The sequence below is a fragment of the Saimiri boliviensis genome, chromosome 10 (genome assembly GCF_048565385.1).
Source record: "Saimiri boliviensis isolate mSaiBol1 chromosome 10, mSaiBol1.pri, whole genome shotgun sequence".
Lineage (NCBI taxonomy): Eukaryota > Metazoa > Chordata > Mammalia > Primates > Cebidae > Saimiri > Saimiri boliviensis.
Window position 1 is genome coordinate 84,491,638 of NC_133458.1, and position 24,096 is coordinate 84,515,733.

The 24,096-nt window shown below is 36.5% G+C and overlaps 1 protein-coding gene across 18 annotated transcripts in view; it reads left to right on the top strand.

Annotated features, from left to right (window-relative positions):
• The window catches only part of HDAC9 (histone deacetylase 9), a 1,049,458-nt gene that overhangs the window by 150,804 nt on the left and 874,558 nt on the right, over positions 1-24,096 (top strand). For 2 of the 18 annotated variants that reach the window (XM_074379581.1, XM_074379577.1), the window contains exon 1: positions 1-24,096. This exon is cut by the window's left edge and continues 13,748 nt beyond it; it is cut by the window's right edge and continues 34,625 nt beyond it. The exons of the other annotated variants lie outside the window; for them this stretch is intronic. The gene's annotated coding sequence lies outside the window, so the exon portion shown is untranslated. 18 annotated transcript variants of the gene reach the window in all.

Consider the following 24,096-nt stretch of genomic DNA (forward strand, 5'->3'; position numbering starts at 1 on the left):
AGGATCCACCTGAACATATTTTGGCCTTGGCCTTTGGCACCATGGACTCTGGCATCCTACTCCATGGCCTTAACTTCCCTGACCTGATTGTGCTTAGTGCTTCTCCTGCAGCTTGGCAACATGCATTATGGTCTTTACTAGGGCTACTGACTCAGGGTTGGCTTGAGACTTTCTCACTTTTAGCATAGAAATTCCCATGTCCCAGGAACCTTTTAGTTCTAGGCAAGCCAGGAGAGTTAGTCAGACTGTTTGTATCCCACTTGACTTAAGACCTCCACTGGGTGCTTTCTTTGCCTTTTCCACTGGAGCAGGCTGTTCCCACATCTTTGGCAGGGTGGCAGTCCCAGCTTACACTGTTGTTAGGGAGCTGCCAGGGCAACTGGCTACTGAGAGTTGCTATGAACGAGTCAACTTTTACTTCTTGCACATGTAAGATTTGTAGGAAGCATGATGAGAAGTTATTTTTAGGCTGCATTAAGTATTTCTTACTGATGTGGAATATCTAGTCACATGTAGCTGACATAGTAATTTAATAAATTTCCAACTGCAATTTATTAAAGCTTGGAAACATCTTGCTGTGGAGTGACTTCAATTAAGAAAAATAACTTTGGGTGGAATTTGAAAGCTTGGCATGGTACTGGGGTATTGGTTATTTGGAATAAATGGGTGATACCTCAAAGTGAAATCTTAAGAAAATTAATACTGGTATATGTGGAACAAAATAGAGGGATTATGAGGTATGGAGGCTCATGGGAAAACACATGTTAGTCTAGGATTGAGATGATAAAGGCACACTAGGGAGTTAATGATCAGAATGAAAGGAAATAATTATTAAAAGATATTTTGAAGGAAGAATGGATGAATTACTGAGCTGGGTAATTGAGGGAATGATGACATCATTAATGAAAAATAGACAAGCCCAAATTTAGACAACTGGAATGAACTAAACTTTAGGACTGATAAGTGTCAGAAACTCAGAGGATTTCAAACAGTTAAGGATTTAAGTTAAGGCCCAGAAGAAAGGTGTGGGCTGCATATGTTCATTTGTGAACACCTTATCAAAGGTGATGGTTAAACATTGGAGGTGACATAGTATTCTTGCATCAGTGTGGTCCATGATCATCAAATGAGACAGCTGAGTTGAGTAATGTCAGTGGCCATAATCTTTTGTTTGGTCCTTAATAAATTTGATGTTATGAAATTAACATTTATTCAAGATTTTATTGTTGTTCCTTATATGCTATTTTAGCAGTGAAATTTCAGTTAACCAATTAAAACAGTGAATTTGATTGAATATGTTAATGAAGACCTTCTAAATTATCTTTTAATAATAAAAACTTCCACAAGTTCTCAGGAGATAGTTTACTTCCATGATGATAAGGAAATTAGAGCTGAAGAATACCAAAAGTAGTGTGGTCCCTTGATTTCTATAGCATTTACAATTTGGAAAGCATTTTAATATTTATTATTTTATCTCTGACCAAAACCCTTTGAAACAGGTGTTTTTATTGCTTACTTATAGATAAGTAAACTGAGGCTCAAAGTAAGTGCATTGGTTGCAAATGCATATAGTAGAATCAATCATAACCACATCTCATTGTCTTTTAGTTCCTTGACCGATGAACTTTCCACAGTGCCATGATTGCTGGTTGCCAGACATTAACACTAGTGTAGTGGGAGGTTGCTCCAGTATTTCCCTGGCACTGTGTAGATTTCAGAAGCTTTCCATGACATGCCTTCATTAATCAGAGAGAGATAGACCCTCTATATATAGAAGTTTTGATGGATAAATATATCTGACATTGCTATAAGATGTTAGTACCACAATTTTTAGATTCAGTTATCTTCACTGAGAACCCAGGAATGAAAATCAGGCTGATTGAGGGCAGAAGGACGCTGAGCCAATTAAAAAAAAACCCTGGGAAGCCAGGATTAAGTAGCACAAAGACAAAGACAAGTGAGCTGATGAAATTACACCCCTAGCTGAAAAGCAGCACACTTGAAGGAAAACCATAGAATATTCCACCACCTTGTAGCAGTGGGAGTTACATAATCTAATAATTAATTGTCTGTAGCTTTCAGGCCTATTAGGGAGGTGTGGAACAGACTCCAGAGGCAAATCACTGGCTTCTGTGCAAGTGAGGAACATTGCCTTAGGCACTCAGCTTCAAATTGTTAATGTTTACAAGTTGTTTTCCCCATAATGTTTTAAATCTGAGGCATAATCTTTCTCCTGTTAATGAATATTTTAAGTGTATCTTACAGATTTTTCACTGGCCTTACACTTAGGGTTGGAAATTGCCTAGTTTCTCACAATACTTCTGAGTGTCAGAGTATATGTTTTGTTTTTTTCCCCCACTAAAAGACAATGTTTAAAATACAAGGTGATAGAATATCCTAGGCACACTGGAGAAAAACTGAGATCATGTGCAAACAGAAGGATACATCCTTTTAAAATAGTTTAAACTGCCATTAGAAATAGAAGGAAACCCATTTTATCTGGGTTACTTTGACAGATGTAACTCTCAAAAAGGATGAATATCAACCACCAGCACCCTCTTATCTGATATTCTGACTTGAAAAGAGCCTCTGCAACCACATAGCGTGGAGAGGAGATAGGAGAGAGGCTGTGAGTGGATGAAGGCTTTCAGTCATCAGGGGCCATAGGTTTCATTTTGATGTACATAAAAGCTGACCAAGGACTTTGTGAAAACTTTGAGCTGCCTTCCTGACCACCTTGGTTTTTTTCCTTCACCCATAGATCAGCGTCATTGACAACTGTGTTCTTTTCAAGTGGCAAAAAGAAGTTAAAAATAAAATTCTATTTTAGATGTACCTTTGATTTTCTTCAAAAACATTTCAGATGACATGAAAGAGAAATACGTGATAAATTTTAGCAGAGACCTGGCAGAGTCTTCCTATAGTTTAATCAAAAATGGGCTCAGTTTCAAATATATTAAGTTGCCAGAGGAAAATGGGAATTACTTTTGGGAACAGTTAATAGTTCCTGGAATTTTAATCTCCTTTTATCATAATACAAGGGTAAAAGTTCCAAGGTAAGTAGGCAAATAATACTTAAATGAATATTGCATGAAATCTAAGAGGTGACATATTTAAAAGGAGTGATCCTTGTACAGCTCGCTTTTCCTGTGATATGTGCTGCCTGGCTCTTTTCTGTATAATTTGGATTTTATTCAAGACAGAAAACTTTAGTGTTTGTAAAGTTTATGTATTTGGTCTCATCTCCTTAACAATGTCAGAAGAGACCTTTTAACTTGGAACTTGATAAAAGTAATAGAAAATATTGTTTAATATCTAAATGTAAGCATTTGTAGTAGATTCTTTAAAAATGTCTGGCTATTTCCTAGATTTATAACTGCAAATACTGTACAATTAAAACCACCATGGTATTTCTCATTAATCTTCCTATTTGGGTATTGATGAAGGCCTTAACCAAAAATAGCTGGTTAGAATCTTGAGTGTAGGTTGTAATTTGGGATATTTTCTGTTGCGGTCCTGGATTTGCATTGTGTTCTGATTTCTTGCCCTATACTTCATTTTCCCCTATTGAAAAGGTGCCTTCTTTGTATTGGAATTTATTAAAAAATTATAATTATTTGTAATTTGTAATCTCCCAGTTTTTCTAGTTTATACTTTTAATGTTAAAATATAAAGAATATTTTATTCTGTTTTCCAAACAGCTGGTAAGAGAATTCCTCTGAGAGAAAATATCTGCCCAGACTCTCACAGTTGTCTCCTAATTTATCTTTCTGCTTCTGCCTTCCACAGTATAATTTTTTTTGTACAGTATCCAGAGTAATCCTATTAAAAGTCAGATCAGGTTACTCTTCTGCTCACAACTATCCAGTGGCTTCCCATCTTATCAGAACAACATCTAGAAAACTCCTCCTCTTCCATGGCTCTGTAAGTGATATGCACCTCAAATATATCTTTCTGACTTCATCTACAAAAACCTTCCTCATTCATTCTCCTCCACACAAGCCTTTTTGCTGGTCCTCAGCAAACACAGACCTACTTCCTGGCCTTTGCATTTCCCTTTATCTCTTTTCCCCTGATATTTGCATGGTTTCCTTCTTTCCTTCAGGTCTCTGCTCATATGTCACCAAGTCACTGAGACCATCCTTGACTATCTGAAATTAAATAGGACTACTACCCCAAGTGTATGCAGAGTCCAGACCATGAGATCTTTGATCTCAGAAATCAGGAGATACCCTTAGGGGACTTAGGGCTTCCCAGGTTCTAGAATTGAGAAGGCAGTTCTTTCTAGGTCTTGAAGGCCAGGGGACCCCCAGCTAAAATTTGAGTAACTTCAAAATACAAATACTTTCTGCTTAAGTTATACTGCTGTTTGTCAACTATATTTCTGTAGTTATTTAGTTTGCTAATTGTTATTCTACAAAAGAAAGAGTATATTGAAAATTCATAAAGCACATCTTTTCCCAAATGAAAATGTGATCTGATGGTCTCTTTGGGAATTTCTTCTGGGAAATGCTCCATTATTGTTATAGTTGGTTTATAGCCTTCCTTGGTGTTAAAAAGAGAAAAGATGTTTTCTCTTTCCATTATTGGGAGCTCTTTTCTTTCTGTTGTTTCTGTTCTTCCTGGCTTGTGGCTGCTTAGATTCTGTGTACAGCTGTTTCTATGAAGTCATCTGTGAGCTCCTCACGTTGCTGCCTCTTTGTTGTTTTCACTACATGTAGACCACAGTGTCACAATAACACAAGAGAATAAAATAAAATATTTTCTATTTTATTGATGATTTAGAAGTCCAGTGCCATTATTCAATGAAAAGCCCAAGTGAGCATTTTAGTATAATTTAGAGAGAAGTTTTCTGGTCACTTGGCTCAACCATGCCTGCAAGCCAAGTTTCAGTGTTTCCTGAGACTGACTCGCCTGAGTACCATTGCGTTTATACACATGGCTAGATAACGTGGCCAGTTGCAGTATATATATTAACATGTGGAAGAAAAGAGAATGGTGGCACTTGCTTCTTGAGCTAAAAATTGCCATCACTTTTAAATACATGTCACAAGCCTATGCTGTGATATGAAGGAAGGTAAGATAGAGCCCAGGTCTATCTAGGGATTGGGCTGCTTTTGTTATGCAACCACAGCAAGTCAATTTAGGGATTTTAGTAAACCTTTGGGAATAGCATGGACTAAGTTTTAGATGATAGCTCTGAACAGGTGATTTCCAACCACTAGGTTGCTCTACCTGTGTCAGATATTCCTGGCTCCCATGCATTTCTCCAGTTCATGGCTATGTATCTGCTTGTCATTTCCCAGTACGTAACATACTACCACATTCTGATTTACAATTTCTTTATCATTGTTTTCCTTCACTAGCTTCAATTGTCTGAGGGCTTTTCCGAACATATAACCCAAATCCTTGTATAGGTAAGGCATTTGATACGCTTTGATGAAGAAATGAAATTGTGTGACTTACAATTATTATATTTTCTTCTCATTAAATCCTGTACTATGTTTGCATGAGTAGGATTTTACAAGGTTATAAGCCCTAGGTTACTGGAAGAAACATGAGTCAGATTGATTTGTTCTGAGAAAAATGACTGGATAACAAAGCTAGGGATATAGAGTTGAATTTAAATCTTTGAGATGATCCAATGTGATAATGTAACATCATCCACCTGTAATATTTTCTCAGTCAGTTTCTCTGATATTCTTCATCTTCTGTTTGAGAAAGTGAAGCATATATTTATAGCATTATAGCACATATTTATGCTATTCTCTATTCTTAAGGAATAGAGACAGTATTATTTTCTCTTCAATCTGTATTTCTTAGTGACATCAAAGTAAAATTCTACTTAAATTGTGCACTAATCATAGCTTTTTATGTTTTCCCTTTTTCTGCCTTCTACTTTTTTCTACTGTATCCCTACTTCAGATGCTTCTCTCACACTTTCCTTAAATGTTTCTGCCTACATTCTCTCCACAATTCAAGAGCTTTCTACAGATCTCTTGGTCTATTATGTACCTTTAGAATGGAAGGGTCTCTCCAGAAAAAATATTTTTACCTGCATCACATTTGTTGACACAAAGAGACTTTCATGCTCTATTGTTAGGTGCATAAAGCAGAACAAAACAATAGATACTGAGTGATTCCACTTCTGGAAAAACAAATATTTGCTTTAGCTATTTGCATATTGAAAGATGTGGAAGGTTGGTTAGCAAAATATTAATTGAATACTTGAGAATTAGAGTTTAGAGCAGGCGTCCCCAAACTTTTTACACAGGGGGCCAGTTCACTGTCCCTCAGACCCTCGGAGGGCTGCCACATACTGTGCTCCTCTCACTGACCACCAATGAAAGAGGTGCCCCTTCCTGACGTGCGGCAGGGGGCTGGATAAATGGCCTCAGGGGGCCGCATGTGGCCCGCGGGCCGTAGTTTGGGGACGCCTGATTTATAGTCTTGGTGATTGTAGTTTTCCTTCTTTCTTTTTTCCCCACTATTTCAAGCATTAATTCACCAATTTTCTTTTTCTCTTCATTTTTATTTTCTGATTTTCCATATTACTATTAAAAGCAAACACTAATTGCAGGAATATACAGGAAAAAATGTTCTATGGATGTAAAGAAACCGTGAACGTTTATAGCACTGATGTTGCTGTAAAACGATTCTTGACTTTCTTTTCTTTGGTTCTAAGGACTAAAGCAAAATCCCTACTTCTTTAGAGCTTTGGATGACATGGATTATGTCTTCCTCTTAGAGTTAGAATGATCCATGTTTTGTTAAAGTGTTCAAGAAAGGGCCCCGTTTTGGATTTCCCTTGGAATTTCACCTGGGCATAGAGAAGCCCCAGTCACATAGTGATGACTTGTAGCCTCTGGAAAATGTCATAGAACGGTTGTGCTCCTTCCAGATTTCACTCAGGATGGGGGCAGCTTCCAATGCTTGCTGAGCAGTTTCTATTCAGAAGTGTTTCCCTTAAATAATAAGGCAAAAGACAAAAGGTAAGATTGGGGAAGAAAATGTGGACTTGGGCTAAGATCATCCCCTCTCCCCCACTGCCACCTACATGTTTGTTTTGTTTACTTGAATGAAATATGGAGCTATTTTAAATGTCTCTATAACACAATGGTATCAATAAAATGCAGCTTAGTTAAAAATTTATTTTATTTTTCTATTTGTGATTACGTTAAGCTTCTGTGAAAATGGGACACACCGGTTTCACAGCAGGAGAGGATAGATACAGCAAGATTAGAGAGGCAAGATGTTCAGGATTAGAAGGATCTGTATGGCTGAAAGTGAGGTAATGATAATGATTATGTGATAATAGTACTGTTGTGCTGTTTTATGAGGCAGTAATCCAGTTCCCAAAGCAGATAAAGTATGGGGGAGAAGGCTGAGTTTATTCCATGGAGGGGAATAGATTGTTGCTGAATAGCCCAGCATGACAGTAAGCCTTTTTCTTTTTTTGAGGCAAGAGCTCAAAAGTAAGTTTTTAAAATAATATGAGTAACTTCCCGAACAAGTAAGCAGAAGGTAAAAGAAAATTCAATAGTGCAGGAGGGTGAGGGACTGGAGTGGTGGGGATGGGATTCTTTTTATGCAACAAAAACTGGAGTTCTAATAATATGAGGAAAAATTGTCAGGGCCAAACACAAAAACAAAACCCCACTACTATGCAAATTGAAGTGGCATTTTTCTAGAAAAGTATTAAACTACTGCAAAATGCAAACAGATTTCCATTCATCTCATTTTAAATCACTATTTGTTCATTTTTTGAAAACTTGCTTCATGGAAGGGCCTGCAGTTATAACAGCAGTTAAAGACAAATGGCATATTATCCTGACTTCTGTGAGCTTACAGATTGGTAGTGCTTAATAAGATATTGCAAGAGCTAAGTCTTCACTTTTTCTTTCGTATTCAGGGTTGATTGGAAAGTAAATGTCACTCAGTCTGGGGATTCCCGCTTCCTGATACCTATCTATCTGTATATGGACGTAACATATATATACATTTCTCTGTTATCTGTCTGTCTGCCATCTATCTACATCCTATCTGTCTGTCTGTCTGTTTGTCTGTCTGTCTGTCTGTCTGTCTGTCTATCTATCTATCTATCTATCTATCTATCTATCTATCTAGGCATTCCAAGCTTATTTGGTTCTAGAAAATGGAGGAGGGATAGAACTCAGTCAGTCCTCAGTTCCTGCTGATGACTTCTCTTGGGCTCTTTGCTTAGGGACATGGGACTAATTTTATTTGGATGGCTCCACTGGCAGCTGGTTTCACTCTAGGACAGCTGGAAAAAGTTTGCTTCATCTCCCAGAGCTTTAGTGTTTAGTACTAATACTTTCTCCCTTGCAGGCTGCTAACAGGCATTCCCTTGTGGTATCATCACATCAGAGGCTATGCTATCAAATGGATTGACATCTCTTCCAGCCTGTAGAATTCCAACCTTTGACTTTTCAATGTATCTGGAAGCTGTTAGGCACTCCAAGGGATGGGACCACTTGTAATACTGAGACCTCCTCTTCTCCTTCATCTTCAAACAAAAAATCTAGCTCAGTAGCCTCATTGCTTTGACCTTACAATGAAAACATCCATTTAGCCTTTGGGGGAGCCCACTCAGATAGAACTTCTTTTCAGCTTAGTCACTCAAAAGGGCTAACTTCGAGGACACTGAGATTACCTTCAATATTATTTTCTGGGGGATGTGAGGATGAAAAAAATAGCTTTAATTTCTCCTCACTGCTAAATTTGAGAAGAATAGGATTAAGTAAATTCTCAGGAGTTTATTCTGCCACCGTGAATTCTCCACAAAGTCCCTCCTATACTTTGGAAGAGGGAGTTTTGTGCCTGTTTGTTCACCATTGAATCTGTAACATTCAGCAAATTGCTTGGCTCAAAGGAGGCAAGAGTAGATTGTGTGTGTGAGAAGCAGATTGACTAGGAGGTTGTTAGTGTAATCCAGGAGAGGAGATAATGGCTGAGAACAGGGGAGCATGAGTGAGAGTGCTAAAAGGAGTTGAATTTTAGTAAGATTTTGAATCTAGGGCCAAGATAATTTGCTGTAGGATTGGATTGGGATGAATAGAAAGAGGGTTAAGGATTCTCCAGTGGTTCTAACCTGAGCAGCAGGAAGGATGAAGTTGCCCTTGACTGAGACAAGGAAGCTGTGGCTGGAGCAGGCTTGCAGGGGGATATGGGGAATACTGTTTTGGGCAGGTTGAGTTTCAGTATCTGATCATCTGAATATATGTGTCTAGCAGTTAGTGGGATAGGTCTGTCTGGAGTTCTAGGAAGAGGTCTGGTGTGGAGAAAAAAAGCTTGTGAGTCATTAACATAGAAATGGTATTTAAAGCCATGAGAATGGGGGAAATCGATGAGGGGTTGAGTGTGAACAGATGAAAAGAGGCCACGTGGTGAGGAGTGGGACATATTCTCCTTTAGTGGTGAAGGTCACAGAAAAAAAATAGAAAAGAAAGAACTGAAGTAGGAGAAAAATCATGGGTGTTTAGTGTTTTGAAAGCCAAATGATGAAAGTAAACCAAGGAGGAGAGGTCAACTGAATGAGATGCTGCTGAAGTGATGAACAGTTGGCTCTAGCAGATTGTGGTTGGGTCGAAAGTCAGACGGAAATGGGTTTAAGGAAAAATGAGGAAAGAGGAATTGAGGACAGTGAGTAGGGACAAATATTTGGAAAACTTTCTGACAAAAGGGTGAAAAAATGGGGGTAGTACCCCCTTCTTTGGTGCCTCACCTTCACTAGAAATCTCAATATTTCTTAATTATTGTAACAGATAATTATAGTTAGTTCTGGTAAATGAAACATTTCTTTGCAAAATATTGTTTCAGTTTCTTCCTCACAGATTCTCAGGATGCTCCTTGTCATGTTTTTAAAAAAAATAAACTCATGAGCAAGACAAGGAGAGAAAAGAAACAGATCTGAGAGAAGAGTCTCTTTCTGGAACACTAATAATAAGCCTAATATTTTACAAAGTAAAACACTTTAAATAAACTACCCTTTAAAGGTCTTACTTATGTATTTTTAATAGGTTAGCTTATAAATGTTTCTATAAAAACTAAGGAAATATGGAAAATTTTGAAGTCATGGGGAGAATATCTGAATAGCTTTTCCTCCTAGTTCTTTGAAAAAACAGGCAATTATATGCAATACTTATTTTAAGGCCTTTACAATGTTTAATTTACTTAAGTACATAAAAATGTATTATGTATAACTTATTAAATGTGTTATGTATAACTAATAAAGTCATGGCTAGGATAATTAAATTTTAAAAATATAGTAGATTAAGAAAGCAATTGCAGATTTACTAATTGAATTTGCTATTTGATGTTTTTAATTTTTTAAATCACAAATAGGGTTCTAAAGTTGCTGCAGTGAAATGAATTTAATATTTCTTATATGCTCAATTAATTAGAAAGCAGGAAAACACCTGAAAAACCATCATGCTAGTATTACACATAAATAAATCCTATTTTAGCTAGTTTTATGCTCTTGGGACGTTAAGAAATTTTAGAGACAAGTTTTCTGAAAAAATAGGTGTATCATAAAGTTGAAAAAGACCCTTGAATGCATTGAACATGGTGGACATGAAACTTGGAACTTTTGGCAGTTTTTGAGCTGTCACTTTCCACAGTCTCTTCAGGCACATTGGTTCATGTCTCATTCCTTCCTGCGTGCTACTCTACTATTTCATTTGATAATTGTTTTACAATTTCTAAATGAATGTCAGCTTTTTTAATGCACTACATTAGATTGAGGAGGCTAAAATATGAGAGGCAATAAATGGTCTTAGAGGATTGATCTGCAGAAGTCTTCTCTCCAGGCTGCGGGAGGGAACATTTACTCCAAGAATTATTTGGCTCATTTATCTACTATGCGCCAAGTATTATGCTATATTCTGTGATGCAAAGATGAGAGCTAGATTCATTCATTTAGCAATTTATTCATTCAATAAACATTTATCCAAAATCATTTGGATTATTCAAAAAATATCTAAAGACAGTCATTATCCTGCAACAATTGAAAATAGAGATAAAGCTTATTTTTGCTTTGTAATTTAATCAAATAAACAACTATGTTACTTGCTATAACTTACTTTTCTGGCTTAAGTCTTGGATTCAAACTACTTTCAGCTGGAATCTTAAGGATACAGTTGAGGAAAGTGCTATTATATCTGTTTTCCCAAAGCTCATAAAAAATCTTAGCCTTTAACTTATGTTCTTCACATTTTCACATTTTCATAGGTAGTTTTAAAACAAGAAAAAATTAGTGAATTCTTAAATAATATCTTCATAAAATCTTTCTTAAGTCCAGGTATGGTGGCTCAGCCCTGTAATCCCAGCACTTTGGGAGGCCGACGTAGGCAGATGGCTTGAGGTCAAGAGTTCAAGACCAGCTGAATTGAAACATGGTGAAATCCTGTCTCTATTAAAAAATACAAAAAGTTAGCTGGGTTTGGTGGCATGTGCCTGTAATCCCAGCTAGTCAGGAGGCCAAGGCATGAGAATTGCTTGAGGGAAGCAAAGGTTGCAGTGAGCTGAGATTGTGCCACTGTACTCCAGCCTAGGTGACAGAGCAAGACTCTGTCTCAAGAAAAACAAAACAAAACAAAAAACAAAACAAAACAAAACAAAAAAAACAAAAAAAACACAAAAAACCTTCACAAATCTTTTTCTTTTTTTTAAATTGCATTTTAGGTTTTAGGGTACATGTGAAGAACATGCAAGATTGTTGCATAGGTCCACACATGGCAGTGTGGTTTGCTGCCTTCCTTCCCCTCACCTGTATCTGTCATTTCTCCCCATGATGGCAACAAAAGCCAAAATAGACAAATGGGACCTAATCAAACTCCACAGCTTCTGCATGGCAAAAGAAACAGTCAGTAGAGTGAATCAGCAACCAACAGAATGGGAAAAAATGTTTGCAGTCTACCCATCTGACAAGGGGCTGATACCCACAATTTACAAAGAACTAAAACAGATCTACAAGGAAAAAAAAACGAATTTTTTTTAAGTGGGTGGTTTTACAGCGGAGAGGTTATTTCCTAACATTACTTCAAGTGGGCAAGTCTGTCAGACTGCTGCTTTCCACAGTAACCTGCCAGTCTACCCCCAGATTAATTCTTCCTTATCAATGAAAGGCATTTTCATTTTTTTCTGTGAGAAAATACCAATTAAATAGTTAGGCAATTTGATACCTATGCCTTTAACATTTCTTATTAATACCTGCGAATTTTCCTTTTAATGAATAGGTTCTGCTTCCCTGCAGGTGGAACACTTAGATGAGGTGTAAATATTTACAAAATAAGGATTTAATTAATTATAAATATGTCTGGTACTTTTAGGCAAGATTCTATTCTAGGAACTGGAAAAATCCAAAGAAAATAAATATGTCTTTCCAGCTATAAAGTAAGTAACAATCCAGTGAGAACAACAGAGTGAACCCCACAATTCAGGTGGAACTGGATAAAAAGCCCTGCCAATGAGATAAAAACAATGCGAGCAGTGGTGGACTATTGAAATAGGAAGGAAAACCATGCCTTATTTAGATATGATACTCATGTAAGATTTTTAAATGCTTTTATTTCTCTGTATTGTCATATAATTAGAGTTGGATTGGGCTCAGGTAAGAGATGAAGCAGAAGAGCAAACAGCATTGGGTTTAGAGGCAACGTCTTTTAAAAAAAAAAGTGATTATTTTGCCTCTCACAGAAATTGGTGTCTCAGTAAAAGTAAATACATTTCATGGGAAACCAGAAATATAAGTTGCATGTTCTTCCAATGACATTACGGATCCTCAGCAACAGGGAAAGGGAATGGTTCTCACTAAGCAAACCTTCCAATTTTTATGTCTCCGAGCCTTCAGTTGCTATTGTTGGTTATTAACATTGGGCTTTCCATCATTCCACTTTTCTCACTCATAGTTACGAGCTTACTGTGGATATTCCTTGGTAGTCTATCACCAGCATCAAGGGCTAGATTAGTACACCACCATCTCATATCCTTACCATTTAGCTGAAAGCCTTACACATAGTGCTCAATAAAAAATTTTAGCAAATGAGTTACCACCCAAATCTCAAACCCTTTATTGCATCAAATTCTAGAGTGGTCTTTGAGGAATCACCTCACTGTCTTCCACAATGGTTAAACTAATTTATGCTCCCACCAACAGTGTAAAACCGTTCCTTTTTCTCCACAACCTTACCAGCATCTGTTGTTTTTCTACTTTTTAGTAATAGTCATTCTGACTGTTGTGAGGTGGATCATTTTGCATTTCTGTAAAATGATCAGTGATATTCAGCCTTTTCTTTCATACATTTGTTGGTCACATATATGTCTTCTTTTGAAAAGTATCTCTTTATGTCCTTTGGCCACTTTTTAGTGGGTATGTAGAAATAGCATTTGATCCAGCAATCCCATTACTGGGTATATACCCAAAGTAATAGAAATCATTCGATCATAAAAATACGTGAATATGTATGGTCATTGTAGCACTATTCACAATAGCAAAGACATGGAATCAACCTAAATACCCATCAATCATAGATTGGATAAAGAAATTGTGGATAAAGAAATTCCATAAACAGCATGCAATACCATGCAGCTGTAGAAAGAAATGAGATCATGTCTTGAGTGGGTACTTGGTTGGAGCTGAAAGCCATTATCTTCTGCAAACTAATGCAAGAAGAGAAAACTGAACACCACATGTTGTCTCTTATAAGTGGGAGCTGAATGATGAAAACACATGGACACAATGGGGGGAAACAACACACACTGGGACCTGTCAGAGGTGGGTGTTTGGGGGAGGGAGAGCATCAGGAAAAGTAGGTAATAGATTCTGGGCTTAATACCTGGGTGATGAGATGATCTGTGCAGCAGACCACTGTGGCACACATTTACCTATGTAACAAACCTATACATTCTGCACATGTACCCTTGAACTTAATATAAAAGTTGAAGGAAATAAGAAATTTAAAAAAAATTCTAGGCCGGGCGCAGTGGCTCAAGCCTGTAATCCCAGCACTTTGGGAGGCCGAGGCGGGTGGATCACAAGGTCGAGAGATCGAGACCAACCTGGTCAACATGGTGAAACCCCGTCTCTACTAAAAATACAAAAAATTAGCTGGGCATGGTGGCGCATGCCTATAATCCCAGCTACTCAGGAGGCTGAGGCAGGAGAATTGCCTGAACCCAGGAGGCGGAGGTTGCGGTGAGCCGAGATCGCGCCATTGCACTCCAGCCTGCGTAACAAGAGCGAAACTCCGTCTCAAAAAAAAAAGAAAAAAAAAATTCTAGGGTAGACTTTGGAGAAGATGGAGGGCAGGGAGATTCTAAGAATAAATTTTTGTTGCACTATGAAAACAAATGAAAGAAACATTAGTTATTGAGCTTTTAAATTTTTTTCTGGTAGGACTTTGCCTTCAACCACAAAAAAAAAAAAAAAAAAAAAAGATGGACAATCTCAAGTCAATACTGTCATTACCTTGCATAAAATTTTTATTTAATGCATGTTCTTTAACTGAGTGATAACAGGTGAATGGCATTTATATGCATATGTGACTTACATATTTAGATATTTACCAGTTCTGCAAACTACCATGAAGTTAGTATTAGAAACTTACTTTGTTGTGGTTAGATGAGTTAAAGGAAGAAAATTGGATGCACCATATATACATATTTCCCCAAAAGTACACTTTCCAAAAATGATGGCATGCATCTTATTATTTCCCTAGATTTTTCACTTCTATCACTATCATGCAGAGAACTGCCAATAGCAAATAATTTTAAATGCCAGTAAGCAAATAACATAAGTTGTTTGCTTATGTTTATATTATGGTAGGTAAATTTAACTCCTAAACTACAATCTTTTATTTATGAATATGTCTTTTTTTAAACTTTTAAGTTCAAGGATACATGTGTAGGTTTGTTACCTAGGTAGACTTGTGTCACAGGGCTTTGTTGTTCACATTATTTTATCACCCAGGTATTAAGCCTAGTCTCCTTTAGCTATTTTTCCTGCTCCTCTCTTTCCTCTCATCCTCCACCCCATTGTGTGTTGTTACCCTCTGTCTATCCATTGTGTTCTCCTCATTTAGCTCCCATTTATGAGTGAGGATATACAATAATTGGTTTTCTCTTCCTGGATTAGTTTGCTAAGGTTAATGGCCCCCAGTTCTATGTTCCTGCAAAGAATATGATCTTGTTCTTTTTTTATGGTTGCATAGTATTCCGTGGTGTATATGAACCACATTTTCTTTATCCAGTTTACCATTAATTGGCATTAGATTCTGTGTCTTTGCTTTGTGAATAGTGCTGCAGTGAGCATATGCATGCATGTGTGTTTATAATAAAACAATTTAAATTATTTTGGGTATATACCCAGTAATGGGATCATTAGGTTGAATAGTGTTTCTGTTTTTAGGTATTTGAGAAATTGCTGCAATGTTTTCCAGAGTGGTTAAACTAAGTTACACTCCTACCAAGAGTGTATAAGCATTCCTTTTTCTCTACAATGTCACCAATATCTGTTATTTTTCGACTTTTTAGTAATAGCCATTCTGAATGGTGTGGGTTGGTATCTCATTGTGGTTTTGATTTTCATTTCTCTAATGATCAGTGATACTGAGCTTTTTTTTCCACATGCTTCTTGACCACGTGTATGTCTCCTTTTGAAAAGTGTTTGTTCATGTCCTTTGCCCATATATTAATGGAATTGACAAACTACAATCTTGATTGTTTAATACAGTAAAGAATTATTTCTCACCATGTCATCATTCAGTTTGAGTTAGTGTTCGTAGTAAGGGGACAGGTATTGGAAACCTTTGTGCTGCCCAGTCTTTTAGGAATTCCAGTTTCTTTTATAGATGGGCTTCACTATCAAGGAAGGACGTAGTGTCCCCAGTGGATCCTCTGCATTTGGCCTGTAACCAAGGGAGGAAAAAGTGTGGAGGATTGTGTTGAAGGGTGTATATTTCATCCTGGAGGTGCTAACCATCAGTTCTGACCATCTTTCCTTAGCCAAAATGTAATCACATAATTTCATTTAATTAAAGGAGCCTGAGAAATGTAGTCTATCCCTTTGCTGCGGAGGAAAAGAAAACAAGGTTTCAAATCATACAGCACTATCTTTGCCATAGTGTTTAAATATGCATTGATGTAAACTTTGCTGAACTTTCAATATATGTCAGAAGTTTCCAACTTAACACAAAGTCAAATAAAAAAGGAATGACCAAAAACATAACAAGCAAGAATGATGGCATATGAAATGAATTGGCAAATTTGGAAGCATCTATTTTTAAAGAAATGGCTGTGCAAAGACAATTCTAGTGGAAATGAAAAGCAATTAACTCTATTTCAAATGTTGGACTAAATGGAATAGTGTAAAGAGTTACCTGTCTAGGTATCCCTATTAAGCAGCCATGCATCCTTAGACTATTCACTTACCTTCTCGAAGACTTTATTGCCCTGTTTGAATAGGGTAGATTATGCTAACATATGTTTTCATGCTTGCTGTGAAGCAAACAGTTATTTATATGAGGGGGTTTATGAAATATTAATTGCTAAACAAGTTTTCTTTGAGGCAGTTGCATTAAGGAAAAATTACTTCCAAGACCGCTTCTGTTATTCACCTATGACTCATGAATTTCCAGTTGGCTAGAGTAGCATAGAAAGGCTTACAAATTTGTAAAATCAAGGTTTATCTGAGGTAACCTTTGCTGCTTGTTGGAAGTATATAGCTGAGTAATTGTTCAAAAATAGTAAGTTATTTTTGAGGTAGAACATATGTTCTTTAACAAATAAAATAAGTGTTCTGAAGGGAAATTTTATATCATATTTATCACACACTTAAAATAATTTAAATCTGGCAGTTTAGAGCACTCTGTACTTTGATACAAATTTTTAAGTGCTCTATTAAGCTCAGTAATGCAGAGGTGAGTACTATTGTGTAGATTTGCATTTTATGAGTAGCTCTTTTCAAATCTGTAAAGAAAAACGACGTCATGAATAATCGGAACTGAAAAATACAGAGTAAATATTTTATATAATGTTTCATAAAATTATGAATATATGCTTTATACACATATACATATATAAATTATAGGTACGATTAATAGTGACTTGTTTTGTAAGTCAAACAAGCAAACAAATAACCTTGTCTGTTATTTATATTGACCTGTTAATGCATGTCTCCTAGTTTGTAGATGTGTTCATTTAATAGACATTTAAAGACTAAATTATTGTTGGTTGTAGGGAGTCCAGTAGATGTTTTCAGGATATTAACAAAAGGCAGCCATAACTTCCATCACAGAGCTAAACACCTCACTGGTATTTATACACAAGAAAAATAAAATGTAGTCAAGTTGATATTTTGGAAGAGGTCAGGAGACAGATAAATGGTATAAATTTGGCAGAGTGAGATTCTTTTTAGGTTGGAGAGTGGGGCAAGACCACATCATGAGGAAGGAAGTTTTTTATTGATTCTTGGAAAATGGAAAGAATTTAGTTGTATGACAGCCGTAAGTCAGGCAGGGAGCATAGTATGAGCAAGACAAAGGGAGGAGCCATTTGATTTGCCTGGAGAATTAGGTAAATACAAGAATATTGGAAAATTATTCAACTCGAAAACCTAGGCTGTGGCCAAATGATTGATAACCTTAAAAGCCTACAGCTTTATGGACAGTTTTGATTTGACATTGATGAGTTTTTGTACCTCATCGTGTGATGTGATTAAGAGAGCTATGAAAGCACTTTTTTTTTTTTTTTTTTTTTTTAAAAAGACAGATTCTCACTCTTTTGCCCAGGCTGGAGAGCAGTGGCTTGATCTTGGCTCAGTGCAACCTCTGACACCCTAGTTCAAGCAATTCTCCTGCTTCAGCCTCCCAAATAGCTGGGATTATAGGCTCCTGCCACTGAGCCTGGCTAATTTTTGTATTTTTCAGTAGAGACAGGATTTTATCCTATTGGCCATGCTGGTCTAGAATTCCTGACCTCGTGATCCACCCACCTGAGCCTCCCAAAATGCTGGGATTACAGGTTTGAGCCACCACAACTGGCCTGAAAGCACATTTTTGAAAAGACTTAATTGCTGAGATGATTTCATGATTATTGTTGTTTCTTTAGAAACCTTGACATCTTAGCATATCTAGGACTTTTCTTTCAATATCCTGAAGAGCTCATTTCGTTTGCCCCAATTTTTAGGATTTCACTTCTTATCTTTATGTCAAGTGCCTGAGATTAATTATACAATGCCCCCTATTTTAGGATTCCTACAAAAAGATAGTAATACTATCACTTAAGCAGAAAGTAATATTGGTTCTGACTTCATGGGAAGTGGGGTGGTAGGTAAAGTGAGGAACACACAAAGATATAAAACCATGATGTTATAATAATAATAATGCTGCATAGCATTTGGGGGATAGCAAATAAATAGGATAGAAAATACAATTTTGTAGGAGTTCGGAGCTGTGATTGGATTTCAGAGGAGCTAGATGGAAGAGTTCAAAGGACCTCTGACCCCTAAACTGAGTAATCAAATTGATGGTGCATCATCAAGAAGCTTCAGGTAAGTCATGCAGCCAATGAAGAGCACTCAAGCCCAGGTAACAGAACAAGACCCTGTCACACACAGTGACATATACACATACACACACAATGAAAAAATAAAAATTTGCATGAATTAAAGATGAAGTCATACATAGAATCCAGGTGCTAAGGTGCTATCCATTTTTTTTTAAATAAATAAATGACCCACATACTTGTCTCTGAGTTTTCTATTAGCCACACAAAAGAGTGAACAGCAATAGGTTTATAAGATTGACCCGTCTGCAGTATAAAATCAAGCCAGCTACCCAGAAAGAGTACAGCCCTTCCTAATACCAACTCTAGGGAGAAAGAAATCTTTTCTGTAGATTCTGTGAGAGAGGCCCCATAGAATGTAATGAGTAATGAATATCCTCAAAAACATCCTTACAAGTAAATAGAGAAAACATGTTTTAGGACTTTAAAAGTACATGTTTATAATGCTTTGGGCCAATTGCATAATGCCTAAGTATCATGCAGGAAAAACTTTTACAGAGGTCAAAAAAATGTACACTAGATACAAATTGTAAGAGAGGGGTTTAGAACCGGGCCAGTGAGAGTATCACTTGCTGTCCAGCAGCCGTGGCATTATCTGTGGCCTCGTTAAAACGCAGATTCTCTAACTCCATCTCAGACCCACTGAATCATAATCTTCAAGGGACTGTTGAGAGGAACATATTTAAAGTACCTAAGATGACTTTTAAAAGACCGTTAGATAAGCCTTTATGAATCATATTTCCCTTAACTGAGTTTAGATAAATATGATGGAGAAGTAAATTTTGAGATTTTCTTTGTGAAAAAAAAATGAAATAAATATGTATTATTTTACTGGTTAAGTGTAGATCTGATGCTTTTGCCTTTAACCAAGCATTGGGAAGAGTGTTTGACATTCAGTTACTATGTAATATGGGTGAAGCACTGGGTTAAAAGAAAGATGTAAAGATGAACAAGACAGACACTATAACTATTTCATTCATTCATTCATTCATTCATTCATTTTCTCTTTTGGTCGGTTTTTGGGGAAACAGGTGGTGTTTGGTTACATGAATAGTATTCTTTAGTGGTGATCTCTGAGATTTTGGTGCACTCATTATCTGAGCAGGGTACACTATACCCAGTGTTTAGTTTTTTATTCTTTACCCCACTCCCACCCTTTTCCCCAAGTCCTCAGAGTCATTAGCAGGGCAAATGTAGTTTTAAACAAGTTGAGGGGATGAAACTACAAGGTATATACAAAGTGCTGTGATGGTTATTTCTATTCTCCAGATTTTATACAGAAGAAGAAAGTAGCTCAGAAAAATAACTTGCTTTGGAGTACACAGCTAATATGTTACAAAGTTAAGAATTGGGCTCAAGGTCTATGTGATACTAAATTCAGTTTACGCTTTTGAAATTTATCTTATTAAAAGAAAGAAAAAAGGGAAAACCATTCAGAAAGTGAGAAAAAAATCATCCTATAAATTTATAGCATCTCCATTCAACTCCAGTGTTTTAGACAATGTAATAATTTTGAATTACATCTTCTAGAACAAGTGCTGTTTTTAGTTAACATAAACTGAGGTGGCTCCTGCAGTTTTATTCAGGAGGTAATAAAGGAGGGATTATTATTATTCTTTTTTTTTTTTCCTTTTCTATGAGACAGGGTCTCACTCACTCTGTTGTCCAGGCTATAATGCAGTGGTGTGATCTTGGCTCACTGCAACCTCTGCCTCCTGGGTTCAAGTACTTCTCCTGCCTCAGCCTCCCCAGTAGCTGGAACTACAGACATGCGCCACCATGCCCAACTAATTTTTGTATTTTTAGTAGAGATGGAGTTTCACCTTTTTGGCCAGGCTTGCTTGCATTCGTGGCCTTAAGTGATCTCCCCACCTTGGCCTCCCAAAATGCTGGGATTACAGGTACGATCCATGGCACCCAGCCAAGAGATTAATTTTTGCTAAAATAAACAATGCCATAATTACAGTACCCTGCTGCCCCCCAATAAAAATAAGTTTTTATTGATATGTAAAGATAAGCCAGTTTCCTTTTTTTTTTTAAACAGGGTCTTGCTCTGTTGCCCGGACTATAGTACAGTGGTGCTATCTCAGCTCACAGCAATCTCTGCCTCCCAGGCTCTAGAGATCCTTCCACCTAAGCATCCTGAGTAGCTGGGACCACAGGCATGCACCACCATGCCTGGCTAATTTTTTAAAATTTTTTTTTAGAGGCGGTCTCACCATGTTGTCCAGACTGATCTCAAACTGCTGGACTCAGGTGATCCCCCCACCTCAGCCTCTCAACATACTGAGATTACCACACATGAACCACCATGCTCGGTGAACAAGCCAGTTTTATCCTCAAGTGTTATGTGAGGATTCATGAAATGAAGTGTTCAGCACATAGTAAGCTTTCAATAAATATTAACTGAGTAAAAGAATTTAATACTTACCTTTTAGATTGCCTTTGGAGCCCACTTTTACTGGGTAATAAAAGAGTAGAATCAAAGGAATATATTTAGAATTAATACAATCTTAACTCTTTTAGAAACGTTTTATAGGCTACTAATCGTCGTGATTATATATGAGTTGCTTATCTCTAAGTACTTTATATTTCTGTTGGCATTGGCCATAGTTTCCCCCATATCATATTGATGTGCATATTTGTCTTATATTCCCACAGTAGTATAAGCCTTTTAGAGAAATCTTTATTTTTTTTCCTATATGGGCTACAGTTAAGTGTATGTATTCAGAAGATGATCATTAGTATTTAAATGAAGAAAGAATAATGATCACTACAATTATTTTAAGTCAAATCTAATCTATCAACCTGTACCTTTACAGTCAGTTCCCGATGGCAGCCTTTTAAACCTGGTCAAAGCCTTGATAGTACAAAGCTTCTGAGTATTTTTAGTACTGCTGTTGAGAAGGCTAGCATGTACTGGGTGCTAATTCTGTGACAGACACTGTTTTAAAATCATTCTTTTCTTTGGTCAGTACAAGAGTCGTAGGAACTCCTGCTGTCTCTAGTGGAGATAGGGAAACAGATATATAAGGAATTAATAATTTATTACTCAAGGGTAAGGGTAAATGAATAACTAGGAGGTAATGAATGACCTGGCCATTTATTCTCAAAGAGCATGAATATACAAAGTTGGCTGATTTGAGACAATTGACTGCTCTCATCTAGGAAATTTACTTTAGTGGAATGGTCACGCTTATACTTGAGAAGTCATAGAGTTGTGTTAGGATAAGGTAATAGCTGGTATGTTAAATCAATGGATCCAGCCATAGTATAGGTGCTTAGTGGTTCTGAAACATCAGCAAACATGCTGTGAACAACTTTATCATTATTTCTAGCCTGGCTCTGTGGCTCATGTTTGTAATACCAACTCTCTGGGAGGCCAAGGCAAGGAGATTGCTTGAGCCTAGGAGTTTGAGACCAGCCTGGGCAACATAACGAAACCATGTCTTCACAAAAAAGAAAAATTAAAAAAATTAGGTGGGCATGGTGATGCACACCTATAGTCCCAGCAATTCAGGAGGTTGACGTGAGAGGATCACTTGAGCCCAGAAGTTTGAGGTTGCAGTGAGCCATGATCATGCCACTGCACTCCAGCTTATGTGGCAGATCAAGACCCTGTCTGCAAAATAAACAATAAAATAAAACATAGTTATTTCTGACTTAGCAGAATGTGTTATAATGTAAATTCTACTCAGCTTCTGTGAATCCAGTATTGTAGCTCTTTCCTACTCATTTAAGAATAAATCCACAGGAATTCCAAGGCATACACCACAGTCCAGTCCATTGGGCTAGTATGTTAAAGGGTAGTCACACAAATCCAGAAACTGTCAGACTGTAACTCTGTGAGAATAATGGTAAGGGTTCTTATCTTCATTTCCACTCCAAAGCAAGGTTTACTTTCTAGATCTGAGATGCAATAGAAAGTACCCACCCAAAAGGTTTGTGGCTTACGCAGAAAACAAGCATGTATTAGGATAGTTAGGCCTTCATCGAACATACTTTTTCCACTAACGCCAAGAAGAGACCTTTAGTTGTCTTTTTCTGCTAGTGTTTAGAAGCTTTCGGGAATGGAGTTAGTGAAGTAAAAGGCAGATTCCTTTTGTTTGTTTTTGTTGGAGTAATAAATGAGTGAGAACACTTTAAATATTTTATGTATGTTTTGTGGCTACTTGTCCTAAACATAAAATCATACCACTAAATGAAAATCTCTCTTTCAATTCATTTTAACATTGTTATTTACTGCATATTAGTGCAATTTAGCAAAAAATATTAGCCAAGCAGGTTGGCCCTAGCAAAGGTATAAACAAATCCCATAATGTACTCCTCTTACTAAGGTATTGTTTGAAAAACCAACAAGGACCATTTAAACACCGATAGTAGTAAAAACTGTCAGTTGCTTTATTTGTTTTTTTTTTAAAAAATAAAACCAAAACAAAGCAATTAACTGTAAAAGACTATATTAACCCAACTCAAATGTTACATATTTAAGCATAGGGGAGTAAGGAAGTACAGAAGTTAAACAACAGAAAAGAATCTTGAAAGTGGTAAAAGCAACTTACTTTACTTAAAAGATTCTCAATATGTTTGACAGCTGATTTTTCTTCAAAACCATGGAGGTAAGAAGCAGTGGGATGACATATTCATAGTGTTGAAGGAAAGGCTATCAAGCAAAAGTTTTATCTGTAGCAAAACTCCTTCATTTTTAAAGGAGAAATTAAGATATTTCTAGATAAACATAACCTGAGAGAATTTTCCACTAGTAGAAAAGTTCTACAAGAAATACCAGTGAAAGTCCTTCAGGCTACAATAAAAGGGTGATAGATCACAATTCAAATCCACATGAAGAAATACTACTAATAAGGTAATTGAATAGGTAAATATAAAAGCCAGTATAACTGTTTTTGTTTGTAACATTTTTTCTTCTATCTGATTTAAAATACATTAAAGCAATAATGATAAAACTATTTGTCTGGCTAATAGTGTATTCAGAGGTAATTTGTATAATAATAACACAAAGAAGGGAGTAGGGAACAGAGCTATTTAGAGCGAGATTTTATATACTATTGAAATTAAGTTGGTATTAATCCTAACTACATTGTTATAAACTGAGATGTTAATATTCACTAGGGATTAAGAAAACAACTAGAATGCATACTAATAGAAATAATAAGGGAATTAAAATGATAAATTATAAAATTTCAATTTTGTACAAAAGAAGGCAATAATAGAGAAAGGAATAAAAAGACAACACATAGAAAACAAAATGGTAGACATAAATCCTATCTTATGAGTAATTAATGTAAATGTATTAAATAGTCCAATAAAAACAAATGTTGAAAGAATGGGTAAGGAACTATTATCTATCTTTATTCTCTATATAAGAGACATGTATGAGATTCAGTTGAAAGTAGAAGAATGGGGAAAGATACGCTGTGTAAACAGTAACTGAAAGAGAGCTGACTACACTAATATCAGTATGTTGTGTATCAGACACAATAGATTTTTTAA